This window comes from Equus asinus, chromosome 10, assembly GCF_041296235.1.
Source record: "Equus asinus isolate D_3611 breed Donkey chromosome 10, EquAss-T2T_v2, whole genome shotgun sequence".
Taxonomy (NCBI): Eukaryota; Metazoa; Chordata; class Mammalia; order Perissodactyla; family Equidae; genus Equus; species Equus asinus.
In genome coordinates this window covers 63,495,073-63,511,355 of record NC_091799.1, presented here as the reverse complement: position 1 = coordinate 63,511,355, position 16,283 = coordinate 63,495,073, and the positions used below count along the sequence as shown (strand labels likewise).

At 38.0% G+C, this 16,283-nt stretch overlaps 1 protein-coding gene across 1 annotated transcript in view; it reads right to left on the bottom strand.

Moving 5' to 3' along the window:
* The window catches only part of DEPDC1B (DEP domain containing 1B), an 88,982-nt gene that overhangs the window by 18,075 nt on the left and 54,624 nt on the right, over nucleotides 1-16,283 (bottom strand). The window lies entirely within an intron of this gene.

The window sequence follows — 16,283 nt, the reverse complement described above, 5'->3', positions numbered from 1 at the left end:
TGATATACTGCCAATGGCTAGAAGAGTACCTGGTACATCATATGTGCTCAATAAATATTTTATTTGGTGAACGTACAAAGGAACGAATACATGAATGAAGGGATGAGAATGACCCATCCCTTGGTGGGAGTGGAGCCAGAATATCTGGGTTCTTAGCTCCCACTGATTGCTTCTCCTTGAACAAGTCACTTAACCTCCACGAACTCAACAGTACTTAACTCAACTTAACCTCCCACTAACTCAACAGTAAATGTGAATAGTCACAAAAACAAGTCAATGCACTGCATTGGGGGATCCATGGGCTGCAAAGGGGAGCCCGAGTGATTTAAAGTTTCAATAGCACTGATCACAGCTACTACAACTACTACATTAAAGCACTGAAACTAATGTCAGGGAGAAAATGTGATGTGAATCAGAAGCAACTTTGGCTAGATTTTCTTTAAAACCTGGTTAAGGAATGTACTGTGCACTGGTAAACAGATATGAATTTGGCTCTAGGCCTCCGTGATGAGAAAGCAGGTGAAATTCCACAATGTCCCAACATAGCTACATTATTGAGAAATAAATCATTTAAGAATGCCCCCCCAAACCCTAATTGCCTAAACAGTTGCATAACCACATTACATAGTATGGAAGAAAACAAAAACATCTGTAAATACCATCCATATATAATGTTTTGTCAAATCCTACTGTGCATAATTCAGAAAGCCTCTCACAGTTATTATTCTGCAGGTCATTGGAAGATTTTCACACCTGCATTATGTTTACATGCAAAGAGATATATCTGGCTCCCTGATATTAGAAGGTCCTACAACACTCTTAAACTTTTCTTGACTTTTTAGCTGAAAGCATGCGGATGCCTTCATCAGCATCAACAAGAGAACTATCACACCAGTTGGCAGCCATATGATAGCTAGCCCCCTGCTAACCTAAAGATTATAAGTCTTTGTTGGAATTGCCTATTAATATATAATGTTCAATGCCACCGTCTTAAAACCTAGGTGAAAGTCGATTTTGGTGGTTTTATATTTTTTTAATCATGTTTCCCATAAAGAAACCCCTGTTGTTAAAATTTTGCCAAGTTCAGTCACTATTTCGATTTTGGAACGTCTGCTCTGGTTTGGAATATGCAGAGGGCCTCCTGGGCTGGTTGGTGTAGCAGCTAGGACTATCTGGAGCCCCAAATACTTGGGTTCCTATATAAGCTTATCTAGTCCCACCCTAAAAACAGCTTTAAAAGTAAGACACAAATAGTTCAAGCAGAAATTCAAGAAAATTAACAGCCTAACAGAACAAAGCCCATTCGGTTCAAAGGAAAACAACAAAATCCAGAACTCAACAATGAAAAATTCAGTGTTGAATCAAAATTACTAGACATGCCAAGAAGCAGAAAGTGTGACCAATATCCAAAAGAAAACATCAATTGAAATAGCCTCAGAAATGACAGATAAAGGAATTAACAAAAAACTATGTTACAAAAGGTGTTCTAACTACGTTCACATATTTAAAAGAATTATGATCACAGTGACGGGAGAAATGGCAGATATAAAAAAGAACCAAATGGAACTTCTAGAGATGAAAAAACCTGTCTCAAATGAAACATTCACTAGATTAGAACCACAACAGATTAAATATTGCAAAAATAAAAAAACAAATCAAGAAACTTAAATACACAGTAATAAAAACTAGCCGAAATAGAACCAAAGAGAGAAAAAAGTAGGGGAGAAAGGAACAGAGCTGCAGTAACCTGTGGGAAAATAGCGAGTGACCTAACATATGTGTAATTAAAAAAGGGGAAGGAAGCACAGAAAAATATTTGAATAAATTATGACCAAAAAGTTTTCAAATTTGATGAAATCTATAAATCAACAGATCAAAGAAATTCAATGAATCATAGCACAATAAACACAAAGAACACCACATAAAGGCAAATTATAATTTAAATTCCTAAAAATCAGTGATAGAGAAAAATCTCAAAAGCAGTCAGAGAAAAAAGAAACATTACATACAGAGGAATAAAAATAAGGAATAACCACACACTTTTCATCAGAAGCTATTCAAGACAGAAAACAAGGGATTGACATCTTTAAAGTGCTGAAAGAAGAAACATTGAGAACTTAGAATTCTATATCCATTGAAAAAACTTCTCAAAATTAAGTCAAAACAAAGACTTTTCAGGGAACCCCCCCTCAATGCCCCCCCAGCCAAATGGGAGAGAATTTGTAGCCAAGAGATGTATACTACAAAAAATGTTACAAAGGACGTTTGGGAAGCAGAAGAAAAATTATACCAGACAGAAACCCGGATCTACACAAAGGAATGAAGAGTACCAAAAAAGATTAATATGCGGGTAAATAAAACTTGCTTTTTAAAAAAAATTTTATTGAGGTCATAAAAGTTTATAACATTGTGAACTTTCAGGTGTACATTATTATTTGTCAGTCACCATATATGTGTGCCCCTTTACCCTTTATGCCCACCCCCAACCCCCTTCCCCTCTGGTAACCACTAATCTGTTCTCTTTGTCCATGTATTTGTAAAACTTGTTCTTTGATTCTTAATTTCTTTAAAAGAAAACGGTTCAAAGAAATGGTAACAATTTATAGAAGGGTTTATAATATATGTTATTAAAAAAGCATAAGTAAGGCTAAAATGTATGACAACAATATCACAAAGGGCAGGAGGGAGTAAATGAAAGAATATTGTTGTAAGGTAGTAACATTATTATGTGAAACAGTATGATATTTAAAGGTAGGTAAGGATTTCTTCAGACACAAAAAGCATAAGCCATAAAAGAGAATGATAAAATGGATTTCACCAAAACTAAAAACTTTTGCTTTTTAAAAGATATTAAGAAAATGAAAAAGAAAACCACAATCTGGGAGAAAATATTTGTAATACTTATATCTAAACAAAAGACTTATATGCAAAATATGCAAATAACTCTCACAGCTCAATATTAAGAGGACAAACAAGCCAATAAAAAATGGACAGATTTAACACTTTACAAAGGAAGATGTATGAATGGCCACTGAGCAAATGAATAGATGCCTAACATAACTAGTCATCAGAAAAATGCAAATTAAAACCAAAAAGATACCACTATGCACCCACTACAGTGGAGAAAATTTAAAAGACTGACAATGCCAATGTTGACAAAGATGCAGAGCTACAGGAACTCTCATGTATCACGGACAGGAATGTAAAATTACACAACTATTTTGGAAAATAGATGGTCACTTTCATATAAAAGTAAACATACATTTACCATATCATCCAGCAATTCCAATTCCAGCTATTTACCCAAAAGAAGAAAGACATACCTTCATACTAACTAGTTCGTAACAGCTTTATTCATGATAGCCCATACTGGAAACAAGTTCACATGTCCCGCAACAGGTGAATGGATAAATAAATTGTGATATACCCATGCAATAGAATACTCAGCAATAAAATGTAACAAACTACTGGTACATGCAACAACATGAACAAAATCTCAAAAACATTACATTGAGTACAAGAAGGCAAATACAAAGTATAATTCCACTTGTATGAAACGGAAAAAAGAAAACCTAATCTATGTGGATAGAAAGTTTCTATTTCTGGTTGTCTGGTGCCAGCAACCGGGTTGGGGACTGGCTAAAAAGAGAGCACAAGAGAACCTTTATGGGTAATGGAAATGGTCTATATTTTAATTGTAACAATAACTACACTAGCATAAATTGACCAAAACTCATTGAACTGTACTTAAATAGAGGCATTTTAATTTTATGTTAACTATACTTCAATAATGTCAATTTAAAAATAAATGAATTAAGAGAAATTAGAGACCTAAACATGAAACATGAAAAAAACCAAAACTTAAAAATCTTAGAAATACAGAATCACTTGCAACAGAAAGATATATAAAGATTTCTTGAGACACACAAATTAATTTGACCAAAGTAAAACATAAAAGCTCTTTGCCTATGATTAAAAGCAAAAGATGAGCCACAGACTAGGAAATGATATTTGTCAGGCTTAAGGTACAAAGGATTAGTATTCAGAAAATATTTTTAGAATGACAAAAAAAGAAAAAAGAAAAAAAAAATGGGTAAAGGATAGAAAAAGTACTTCACCCAAGAAGAAACCCTCATGACCAAGAAACAGCAACAGATTCTTTTTCACACACATCAGATTAGAAAAATTCAAAAACTAGATAAAACCAAGTATTGGTAAGGAAATGGTGAAACAGGAACATACTAATGGGTGCGCAAATTGCTGGAACCACTCTGGAAAGCAATTTTCTAGAACTAGTACATACCAAAAACCTAACACTTTCGCTTCTAGATATAGAGAAACACATGGATGTCTCTGCAACACATCTTTGTACGTATTAATTAGGGTGGTGGGCACGTGGATGTCTGTTACATCACTCTCTGTGCTACCAATTTACCATCCTCCCCTCAAACAGTACTTTTGGTGGGAATTCGGAAATCAAATTGCAGATTCACTTTTTTAAGTGCTATTTGAGAATCTTGTTTTCTTTCTATAAGCAACATCTCCAGTAACAGTAAGCACATAGAGTACTAGATCTTAGCTTCTAAATATCACTCTCTAGTAAAAGGAACCAAGAATCATTGAGGAAATGGCAGATTCCAGGGCTGGGGAAAGAAAGTACAAAATGGCCTGTAGTGCCACAAAGTAAGAAAGTGCTCCAAGGGGCCAGCCCCATGGCCAAGTGGTTAAGTTCTTGTACTCTGCTTTGGCAGCCCAGGGTTTCACCGGTTCAGATCCTGGGTGCAGTCGTGGCACCGCTCATCAGGCCATGCTGAGGCGGCGTCCCATATAGCACCACCAGAAGGACTTGCAACTAGAATATACAACTACGTACTTGGTGGTGGAGGGTAAGCTTTAGGGAGAAGAAGAAGAAGAAAAAAAAAAAGATTGGCAATAGATGTTAGCTCAGGTGCCAATCTTTAAAAGAAATAATTAATTAATTTAAAAAGTACTCCACAGCAATCAAAGAAAGTGCTCCAAGAATGATGGGGATGTGGCAAAAGGATATATGAGCCAGTTTCAGGGGCCTCTTTCAGGGATTCCAATTACATGTATATTAGACTGCTTAATATTGTCCTATATGTCATTGAGACTGTGTTCAGTTTGATCCCCACCCCACTCCAATCTTTTTTCTCTCTGTGCTTTGTTCAGGCTAGCTTTTACTGCTATGTATTCAAGTTTGTTGACCTTTTCTGCAATGTCTAATCTGCTCCTAATTCCATCCAGTGAAATTTTCATTTGTAAAACTGCATTTTCTTTAACTCTTGAAGTCCAACTTGGTTTTTTGCTTTGTTCTTTTTTTATGCGATTATCTTTCTTTTAAGCGTACAATTCAAGGGTTTTCATTATATTCACTAAGTTATGCCCCACACCACTATCTATTTCCAGAACATTTCTGTCACTCCAAAAAGAAATCCACATTCCTATTAGCAGTCACTCCGCATTCTCTCCTCCCACCAGCCCCTGGAAAGCACTAATCTCTGTCTCTAAAGATTCGCCTGTTCTGAACATTTCATATAAATGGAATCATGCAAGATGTGATTTTTGTGTCTGGCTTCTTCCACTTAGAACGTTTTCCAGATTCATCCATGTTGTAGCATTGTAAAGGGTTTCACTCCTTTTTATGGCTGAATAATATTCCATTGTATGGATATACTACATTTTTTTCATTTATCATTTGATGGACATTTCAGTTGTTTCCACTTTGGGGCTGTTCTGAGTAATGCTACTATGAACATTCGTGTACACGTTGTTGTGTGGAAGTATCTTTTCAATTATCTTGGATACAGACCTAAGAGTAGAATTGCTGAATCACATGGTAACTCCATGTTTAACTTTTTAAGGAATTGCCAGACTGTTTTTCGCAAAATGACTCTGCCATCTTACATTCCCACTAAGAATGTACGAGGGTTCCAATTTCTCCACATCCTCACTAACACTTGTTATCCATCTTTTTTATTATGGTCATCCTAATGGGGATTGTTGTGTATCATTGTGATTCTGATTTGCCCAGCTTTGAAGACTATCACCCTGGAGATGTACAGTTAAGTATTTATCATCAACAAATTCAAGAGGATCCCCATGCAGATTTTTGGAGCTCCTCTCTGTATAATTGCCTTGTATTAGTTTGCTAGAGCTGACAACAAAATATCACAGACTGGGCGGCTTAAACAAAATAAATTTATTCTCTCAAAGTTCTGAGGCTAGAAGTCTGAGATCGAGGTGTCAGCAGGGTTGGTTTCTTCTGAGACCTCTCTTCCTGGCTTGCAGATGGCTGTCTTCTTGCTCTGACCTCACATGGCTGACCCTCAGTCTGTGTGCTGTCTGTGTCCCAATCTCCCCTTCTTATAAGGACACCAGTCATATTGGAGTAGGGCTACTCATATGATCTCACGTCACCCTAATTACCTCTTTAAAGATGGTCCTACGAATACAGTCTCTCTCTGAAGTACTAGGGGTTAGGACTTCAGCATATGAATTTTAGAACGGACACAATTCAGCCCGTAACATTCTCTGGTACCCTGGACCACAAGTCCCAGCCTCTTCATCCAATTTCCATCTCTTCAACTCAGCAAGATTGACATGCTCTGCTTCGGCTCCACCTCCCTGCAAAACAGTCTGGAAAGTTCCCCCAGACAGACAGCCAGGGCAATCATAGGGCTCACCTCATTTGTTTCACTTCTCTCACAGATAATAGTCCTACAGTGTGGTCCAATGTCTGAAAGCAATTGCCTCATATTCTGTCTGGTTTTCTAGTTGGTTTTTTGATAAAAGGGTAAACCCAGTCCCAATTACTCCATCATGGTCAAAAGCAGAAGTTCTCCAATTACTTTTTTTTTTTTGTGGAAGATTACCCCTGAGTTAACATCCGCCGTCAATCCTCCTCTTTTTGCTGAGGAAGATTGGCCTGGCCCTAAGCTAACATCTGTGCCCATCCTCCTCTATTTTATATGCAGGATGCCTGCCACAGCATGGCTTGATAAGCAGTGCATAGGTCCACGCCCGGGATCCAAACCAGCAAACCCCAGGCTGCTGAAGTAGAGGGCACAAACTTAACTGCTGAGCCACTGGGCCGGCCCCCTCCAGTCACTTTTTTAAAAATAAAAACTTATTCAGGGGCTGGCCCCGTAGCCAAGTGGTTAAGTTAGCGTGCTCCGCTGCAGGCAGCCCAGTGTTTTGTTGGTTCGGGTCCTGGGCGCGGACACGGCACTGCTCATCAGACCACGCTGGGGCGGCGTCCCACATGCCACAACTAGAAGGACCCACAACGAAAAACATACAACTATGTACCAGGGGGCTTTGGGGAGAAAAAGGAAAAAAATTTAAAAAAAAAAAAATCTAAAAAAAAAAAAAAAAAATTCAGCCTTGAGCTTTCACTTGGCAGATCAACAGCTAACACAAGTACATATATTTGTTTGTTTAATCTTCATGGCAATGCCAAATCACACAGCTTGTGAATAGAGAAGCTGGAGTTTGAACCAGTTTTACTTTTTCTTTTTTTGGTGAGGAAGAGTCGCCCTGAGCTAACACCTGTTGCCAATCTTCCTCTTTTTAGCTTGAGGAAGATTGTTGCTGAGCTCACATCTGTGCCAGCCTTCCTCTACTTTATGTAAGATGCTGCCACAGCATGGCTTGATGAGTGGTGATAGGTCCACGCCTGGGATCTGAACCTGCGAACCTCGGGCCACTGAAGCGGGGCATGTGAACTTAAGTACTATGTCACTGGGCCTACAAGTCTGCATCCTTAACACTCATATTATCTTGTTACCAACAGGAAACAAATATTCCTCATTCTCATTCCACAGTGACATCAGCTCTACTTATTGTATTACAAATTAGATTTAAAATATAATAGAAACTCTTACATAAATAATTTCCTATAATACCTCTAATTTGTAAAATTTCTCCAAAGTTCCCAAAGAGAAATTGTAAAAAAGAAAAAGTCCTATCATACACTCAACATCAGAAAAGTGGAGACACTAACAGCATGGCAAGACAGCATGGAACCAAATCACTTTGGAAAAATTACTCAACCTCTTTTTTTAAATCTACCGAAATTTTCCAAATCTGCAAATGGAAATATAACACTAGTACCAATCTCACAGGGGTATTGCGAAGATTATGAAAATAATACTTATGTGATAAAATGAGCCCAAAATTTTGAGCAATATCCTTTATATTCATAATGTGGAAGAGAATATCTGTATGTTTAATAAAATTAAACACAGAATTAATACATGAAGATTTTACACATTTCAAATCTTAATTCTGCCAAGCATGTACCTTTTTATTTCCTGCTCTGGTGCCTATAACACTATAGGTGCTACGTTGATGTCTTTTGAGTGACTGAAAAGACTCAGGAGATCAATAATACTACCATTTTGTTTGCTTATGAATCAAATGAGATTCTGAAAACCCTGCTCCTCCACCTTGGAAGACTGAGTAACATTACTGAATGCCTTCTAGGCCCAGGTTACTATCTACATATTAAGCAATTTTAGCTGTTCACACTTAATCTGTCTTCTTTTTTTTTTTTTTTTTGGTTGAGGAGGATTGGCCCTGAGCTAACATCTGTTGCCAATCTTCCTCTTTTTTTGTTTTTCCTCCCCAAAGGCCCAGTACATGGTGGAATATCCTACTTGTAAGTGATTTTAGTTCTTCTATGTGGGATGCTGCCACAGCACGGCCTGATGAGCAGTGCTAGGTCTGTGCCCAGGATCCAAACCGTGAACCCTTGGCCACAGAAGTGGAGTGCATGAACTTAACCACTCGGCCGCAGGGCTGGCCCTGGCACATTTCATCACTTTGACTATCCTGTAAAGAAGAAAACACTGCCCATTAAATAGGCAAGGAAACCAAAGCCCAAAGTAGTTAAGACTGGGCCCAGAAATTCAGCTGGGATTTAATTTTATGTGCCATTCCTCCTTACACACAGCTGCATTCTTTACATTCTTTGCTTAAAAACCTGGACTTCTGAAACAATAATTATCAACCTCCTCTCAATAAACTCTACTTGGTTTTTATCTGGTGCTAAAGATGAACGGTCAGCAATTATTAATTATCACTTAACAGAGTACACGCTCTGCTTAACACCATTCTCTAGATATGAACTGACACTCATAGGCATGCCTTTCTTGGCTACTATATGTGTCCTAGATAAAAATCATTTTAATCTTAAATTATGTTTAAAAAGTTTACCTACCAGCCACCTATCCTCATTATCTTATATCTGAAGTAATCGTTTGGCAGAATCTCCAGGAAACTTAAAGCTCTAGAAGTCATTAAGTAAATCTATATTTTAAAAGAGATTGAACCTAGGGTATAAAGCAGACATTAAACTAATAGTATTTCTCAACCACGTCAAGGCTACAATTTGAAATCAGAAAAATATTAATTGGTAGAAAATTTAGCAAACTGGCAGGAGAATACTTGATAATTTTTTTTTAATGTTTTTGAATGTTTACAGAGGCAATAGTGTAAAAAGTCACAATCCTTGAATTCTCTTAGTATTAGAAATACAGACGCTATGGAGAAGAGGGGAGATTGGGTCACAGGGACATTTAGCTGTGCCCCCATTTATCACATCATTATACATACCCAATAAAACTTTACAAAACATAATAGAAGCTAACATTTATAATGATGAAACAAATTTATGATGATGATGAAAATAGCTAACATCTTTTTAAGCATTTTATTATGTACCTAACAGTGTGCTAAACATTTAATATTATCTCAGTTAATCTTCACAACAATCTCTATGAGGTAGATACTATTATTATTATTTACAGATAAAGAAAGTTAAGAGATTAGGTCATTTGCCCGGATCGCACAGCTAGTTAGTGGTAGAGCAGATTGGAGCCCACACAGTCCGGGGTATGGACTCCTAAATATCATGCTGCATGACCTACTTTTTCCATGCGACCAATTAATTCCTAAGGATGAATTCCTAGAAGTAAGAATGTTGGTTGAAAGAGCAGACACAAACATTTAATAAGCAGATAGTCACATAAAATACCATTCTATATTCTTCAACTTGGGGCAAGGATTAGAAACATGGTAAAAAGAACATAATTTCTCAACACAACTAACCCTGAACTCGCTCTTTTATGCTAAGGAGGGCACACAAAACCATGTTCTTGAGAGTTCAAAATGAAAGCCAGGTGATGACTACTGCCGGTTTCCTTCTCATAAAGGACAAACAGAATGCAGTTTATCCCCAAAGAAACTCCCAGCTCAGTTTAAGATGCTAATTCCACAACACGTAGGAATGAAAAACTGAATATAACTCTATAAAATGAGTCATAGGTAAAAAGTATTTTTCTCTAAGTGTAAAGGACAAACCATGTGTATGTAACATAAGCATCTTTCACAATTAATATTACCCAGTAATATTTGAGCAATATTATGCTTTCTGGGAGGCCTTCACATTCCTTAAATCTTTACAATCATCTTACTATGCAGGTAGGTAGAGAAGAAATTTAGAACAGCTTTTGTTCCAAAATTTTTTTACTACAACTAAAATTAAGAAATATATTTTACATCACAGCAATACATATGCATATACAAAATAGGTATTTAATGAAAACAAAAAAGTTTATAAAAATACCTACCCTTACTATATACAATGCACTCTGATATTTTGTACACTATTCTGTCTTTTTTTTTTAATGCTGTTCTACTACACAGAATTCACATCCAACACGCAGTTTCTGAAACAACGGCTTAGGGCCCACTGAGTTTGAACTGAGGCTCTTGCATAACAAACACCCAAGAACACCCAGCCAGAAGTCAGACGGACATTCTGGTCTTGAGTTCAGGAGACAGATCTGGAATGAAGATGAGAGTTGAAAATCCTCAGCACACGGGTGATGTACAAAGTAGAACGGATGTGATCCAAGAGAAGATGTGCGGGCAAAGGGCTGAGGTTTGATATATCTATAATATTGAAGTCTTCCTTGGCATCCGGTCCTAAGAATGTCATTTTTCAATTCGTTCAAATGTCACAGCAGGACTTACTTTTAGTTCCGCCTTTAAATCTTGGAGAGCTCCTTGCTTTCCTCAGTTCAAACACAGACAGGAACACTTAGATTCTCGAAAAGAGTTTAATCCGAGCTCTCTGTTTCTGCTTCCTAACTTCCCTCTCACTGCTGACCTAATCTCTTTTTCATTCCGTCAATAAAAGCTCACTGACAAAAGTACACTAGAGATTTCAGGAAAAAATGATTGCATGAGACCTTTAGCTTTAAAATACACATGACGGTCTATAGTTGATCTCAAGAGACATCTTCAACAAGTACTTTCACATTCTCCAAGATCGTAAAGTAGTACTGATTTTAAAGAGCTTGCTGGGTTTTCTAAAGGTTCCATTTTAAGAACTTCTGAAGGACATTAGCATTCTATTCTCATTTTATAACCAGAGATTCAATGTTGTAACTATTTTAATCTTGACATTCATTTCATTTTGTTAAACAAAAGCTAAAAGAGTAACTTCTTCATCTTTTATCATTTCTACTATCTCAACATCATTATAAAAATACTGAGGGGCCAGCCCCACAGCCGAGTGGTTGGGTTCGCACGCTACACTTCGGCGGCCCAGGGTTTCACCAGTTCGGATCCTGGGCATGGACACGGCACCGCTCATCGGGCCATGCTGGGGTGGCATCCCATGTAGCACAACCAGAGGCACTCACAACTAGAACATACAACTATGTACCGGGGGCTTTGGGGAGAAGAAGGAAAAAAACGAAGAAGAAGATTGGCAACAGTAATGTTAGCTCAGGTGCCAATCTTTAGGAAAAAAAATACTGAATCTTCCTTCTCTTAAGAAAATGACAAGGGCCTTCTGAAATCCCAGAGGTAACTTGTTTCTTGCACTTCAGAATGATATAATATTGCTCATCCTAACAGACTGTAAAGATCCATCACAAGTAATTTTACATAAAAAGTCCTCCTATCATTTGAGGGAATGGCTAGATAGCAACATGTAACTATCCTCTTAATTTATGCAGGTTCCAATTTTTTGTATTTTTAAAACCAAAGAAAAGCGATACCTAGTAGGAAAATGTGTTACCCATTGCTTTAAGTTTCATGTTTTCATATCTATAAGTATGACAGGTATAACTGCCATTTACCAATGAGAAAACTGGGGCCCAGAACAGCAGAGTGACTCATCAAAGTGGGTACAACTAGGTCAACAAACCAAGTGACCTGAGCTTAGCGATGTTTCCATTGGTGAAATCAAAAGGGAAACATTCTGTTATTTAGCTGGATTGAGGAAGGACAAGTGAATAAATAATAATCAAGGAAACCCACTGTTCCTCATGACAGGTATAAATAAAATCAGAATCAATGGAAATTTATAATGCTCTATGTTATTACAGGTTAGGTGACACTTCAGCCATGAGGGCCGCGTGACAGGTTCAGAATTGTTCAGCACCTTGTGTGACACCTACCTTTACCACCCTCCCTCCCATTCCCTGAAGGTTACATCAGATTTCTATTTGCAAACCATTAAGAACACGAATTTTCATTTTTGAAAAGTAGACCTGATCATTCCACTCACATATGCAATGCTAACAATAAGCTATTCCTTATGGGAGCTTCAAAAAAGAAAGAGAAATATGAAGACTTTTGAGAGGGGCCAGAGTTCCCAAAAGTCCAGTGGGACCATGTCTGCTGAGCCAGGGAATAACAGGCCCAAGAAGGGTTCACTGTAGTTTTCGAACAAGCAAAGGAATAAAAAAAAGTCACAATTTCATCTTCACTGAGAAGAGGTATAAAAAAGAGAAGGTTTATACTAAGCCAAAAGAATCAGACTACACATCAATTGGCAAGAACTGCCTGCCTAAAGAAAGACACAGCAAGGGGGACTATTTCTCTGGAGGCTTGTAAGGAAAGAAAACAAGTCGCCTTTGTGAATTGCTTAAAAGTAGATATAGATTCACCCACGCACAAGATGATGCTTTTTCCCACGAGTTCCAAACTGCTGCAGCATTGTTATGACTTCTTTTGCTTTTATGCTTAGAAGTCCTTCACCTACCCCAATATCGGGTAAATATCAAATGTATTTTAAATTTGCGTTTTTTACATTTAATTCTCTCATCCAGCTAGAATTTATCCTGCTGAATGGTATGAGAAAGGTCTTAAATTTTCTTGTCAAAAGTCTTGTCAATTATCCTAGTGATTACTGGTATACTTATAAATAGCTTTTGTAATTAGTTATAGCCAAGAAATACCTAGGCATTTTGCTCAATTTCCATTTTTAAGGAGTACCTGAGTCCACTTCATTCCAACAATATTGACATAACAGTAGTCGTTATATTTGGAGGTGACTCAGCATCCTTGCCTTGGCCCATCCACATCTCCGAAAGCTCCAGCCGTAAGCCCCGGGCCCTGAGAACAGAGAGCACCGCCAGCAAGAACTGCACTCACACAGGCCGGAGCCCTCTGTCTGGGCAAGCGCGCCAACCAGGCACTCTAAAAAAAGGATTGTTTTCCCTTCAGAATTACCATGGGATAAGAATCCCAAGATAACCTGAAGAACTTAAGTGCAGAGAGGTAACAAGGCAAAGATGCTGCAGAGCTCCAGAGGATCTCCTAGAAGTCACTAGACAAAAGAACCAGGGAATGGAAAATCTAACCTCATGGATATTTCTAGGTTAAAAAACACAGGAGCTCTCAACCTATTGAGTTAGATGATCCAGTGTACGATCCTGTGTGGTGACTGTCAATGGCATTTTCTAAACTTAACATTTAGGAAGAAGGGAACGGCAAAGAGCTCAGACTCTCAGTCTTCCCGCCTACTAGTAAACAAACCAGGAGTCGCAAGCTCCACTGCACACAGGAGCAGACAGACGGAATTAATGAGCAACTGGGTCAAGGGAACCTGGCTTCAGGGTCTGAGAAGCGATGGGCGCACTGAAGACTCAGCAAGTTGGAGGTCATGTCCCTGAGACACTTCGCTTTCCCATAGAGGCGCTCACTACCCAGCTGTAGCAATCTGCGCCCCTGAAAATTCAATCCCAGTACTGCCAGATCTTCCAATTTCTCTACAGAAGCCAAAACTACGAATTCTTATGTGAATTTTCTGTTTCTTAAAGTTTGGCAATTAATTATATTTTCTTTTTAAAACACACAGGTCAAACCAGATGCATTTATGAGCCAAATGTGGCCCACAGATCACCAGTGTGGGGTCTCAGATTATAACATTATACAACCCACAAGTCACCCAATTTTCCAAAACCCTCTTCCCTCGCCTTTTTGTGCTTCCTGTCTACCTCCCATTTTCCTAAACATGCCGAATTATTGCAAGCTACACAGCTCAATGGACTCTAGGGTGCGCGTGGTGTGTGAGTAAAGGATGCTCTATATCTCATTCACCCCATTCGAGAGTCAGCTTGACTCTGATCTTAACACAAGGAATTGCCATTTTGGACAGTTACGCTGTTAGGTCAGACTGCTGAGCCAAATTAAATCCTTTTTTTCAACTGTAAGTAAAGAATACATCTTACATCTCCACAAATGTCTTTTTTTCATTTGTTTTTTCCTTAATAACTCTTAGATTTCATGTATCAGTAATGACTAACTGCTCTCAGGGTGACAGTTTTGACATCAAGCTATCATTATTTCATGCTAGAAGCAAAAGAACAAACCTCAAAAGAAATTCATTAACTAAACTGAAAATCTTTTCCATTGAAAATGCTGTAGAATTTTTAGCTTCTACACAAAGCAGACTGATTATCTACTTTAAAATGTTTTATCAAATGGCATCCTATGCCAATGAAAGTAAATCAAAAGGTTTAAGGAATGAGTCAACCCTACTGGCATTCAGCCCATGTGTCTAGTTGGTATATACCTAGATATGAGACCTTTTCCCTAAGATTCTAACAGGATTGCTCTATTAGATAATCTTTGTTAATCATATAAACAAATTATGGTCTTCCATAATCTAGAAGACTTTCATCTTTCAGTACATAAGGATCTAAAAAACACAGCTTTCGGTACAGGGTGTCTCACTTATATTCACTAGAGAAGGACTGGACCAGGGAAGGTTAATATATCACGACTATTCACACATATTAGTCTATTCTTGCTGATATCTAATGCAATAAATTCTCCATTTGATCCAGCCTTCTCCACCAAAACCCTCTATAGATGATATTTTAGAGGGTGGCTGACTTTGACATCAATTTGGGAATAACTAAGCTTTAATTCTTAGCTGAGATCAAAGTAAACAGTTGTGGTAGAATAGACCAGTGACATCATAAATATAACTGATTCAAAGTGAAATTCGTTTTTTAAAAAAAAGTTACAGGGCTGGCCTGGTAGCATAGTCGTTAAGTTCACATGCTCTGCTTCCGTAGCCCAGAATTTGTGGGTTCAGATCCTGGGCACGGACCTGCACACCGCTCATCAAGCCATGCTGCGGCAGCATCCTATATACAAAATAGAAGAAGACTGGCACAGACATTAGCTCAGTGACAATCTTCCTCAAACAAAAAGAGGTAGATTGGCAGGGTCGGCCCAGTGGCACAGCAGTTAAGTCTGCAGGCTCCACTTAGGAGGCCCAGGGTTTGCTAGTTCAGATCCTGAGTGTGGAATTTCACACTGCTCATCCAGCCATGCTGTGGCAGGCGTCCCACATACAAAGTAGAGGAATATGGGCACAGATGTTAGCTCGGAGTTAATCTTCCTCAACAACAACAAAAAAGGAAGATTGGCAACAGATGTTAGCTCAGGGCCAATGTTACACACACACACACACACACACACACACACACACAAAGTTCCAAGTTCTTTTGTTTCCAATCAGGCAATTTCCATAGAACATTATGAAAACAGAAAATGAAAAGAAAATCAAAGAAGTAATTTTTAATCCAGTCTTTAGAATTCTTCTTTTATCAGTGGCATAATGGCAGCAAGTGACTATAATGAGAATCTGCTCAGTAAGTCCATATACACATTAAACAACAGCAAGTATTCATCCATTAGGCATGACGTTCACAAGTACGTAAGCCTCCAGTCCTCCTTGGTTAAAAACAGAACACCAGGAAGAATCAGTGGTCTCTAAACCCAGTAACAGGCCCAGTCCCTTCCTGTTTCCAGTATTGGCCTCTCTGAAAACAAACTTACTCTGATGTACATGATTTAAAATTGTTGTATTTTGTTTCTTATTATCAGGAAACCTACAAAATCTTAAAATTTAAAGTATTGTGCTATGACAGCAGGTAAATTATTCACAT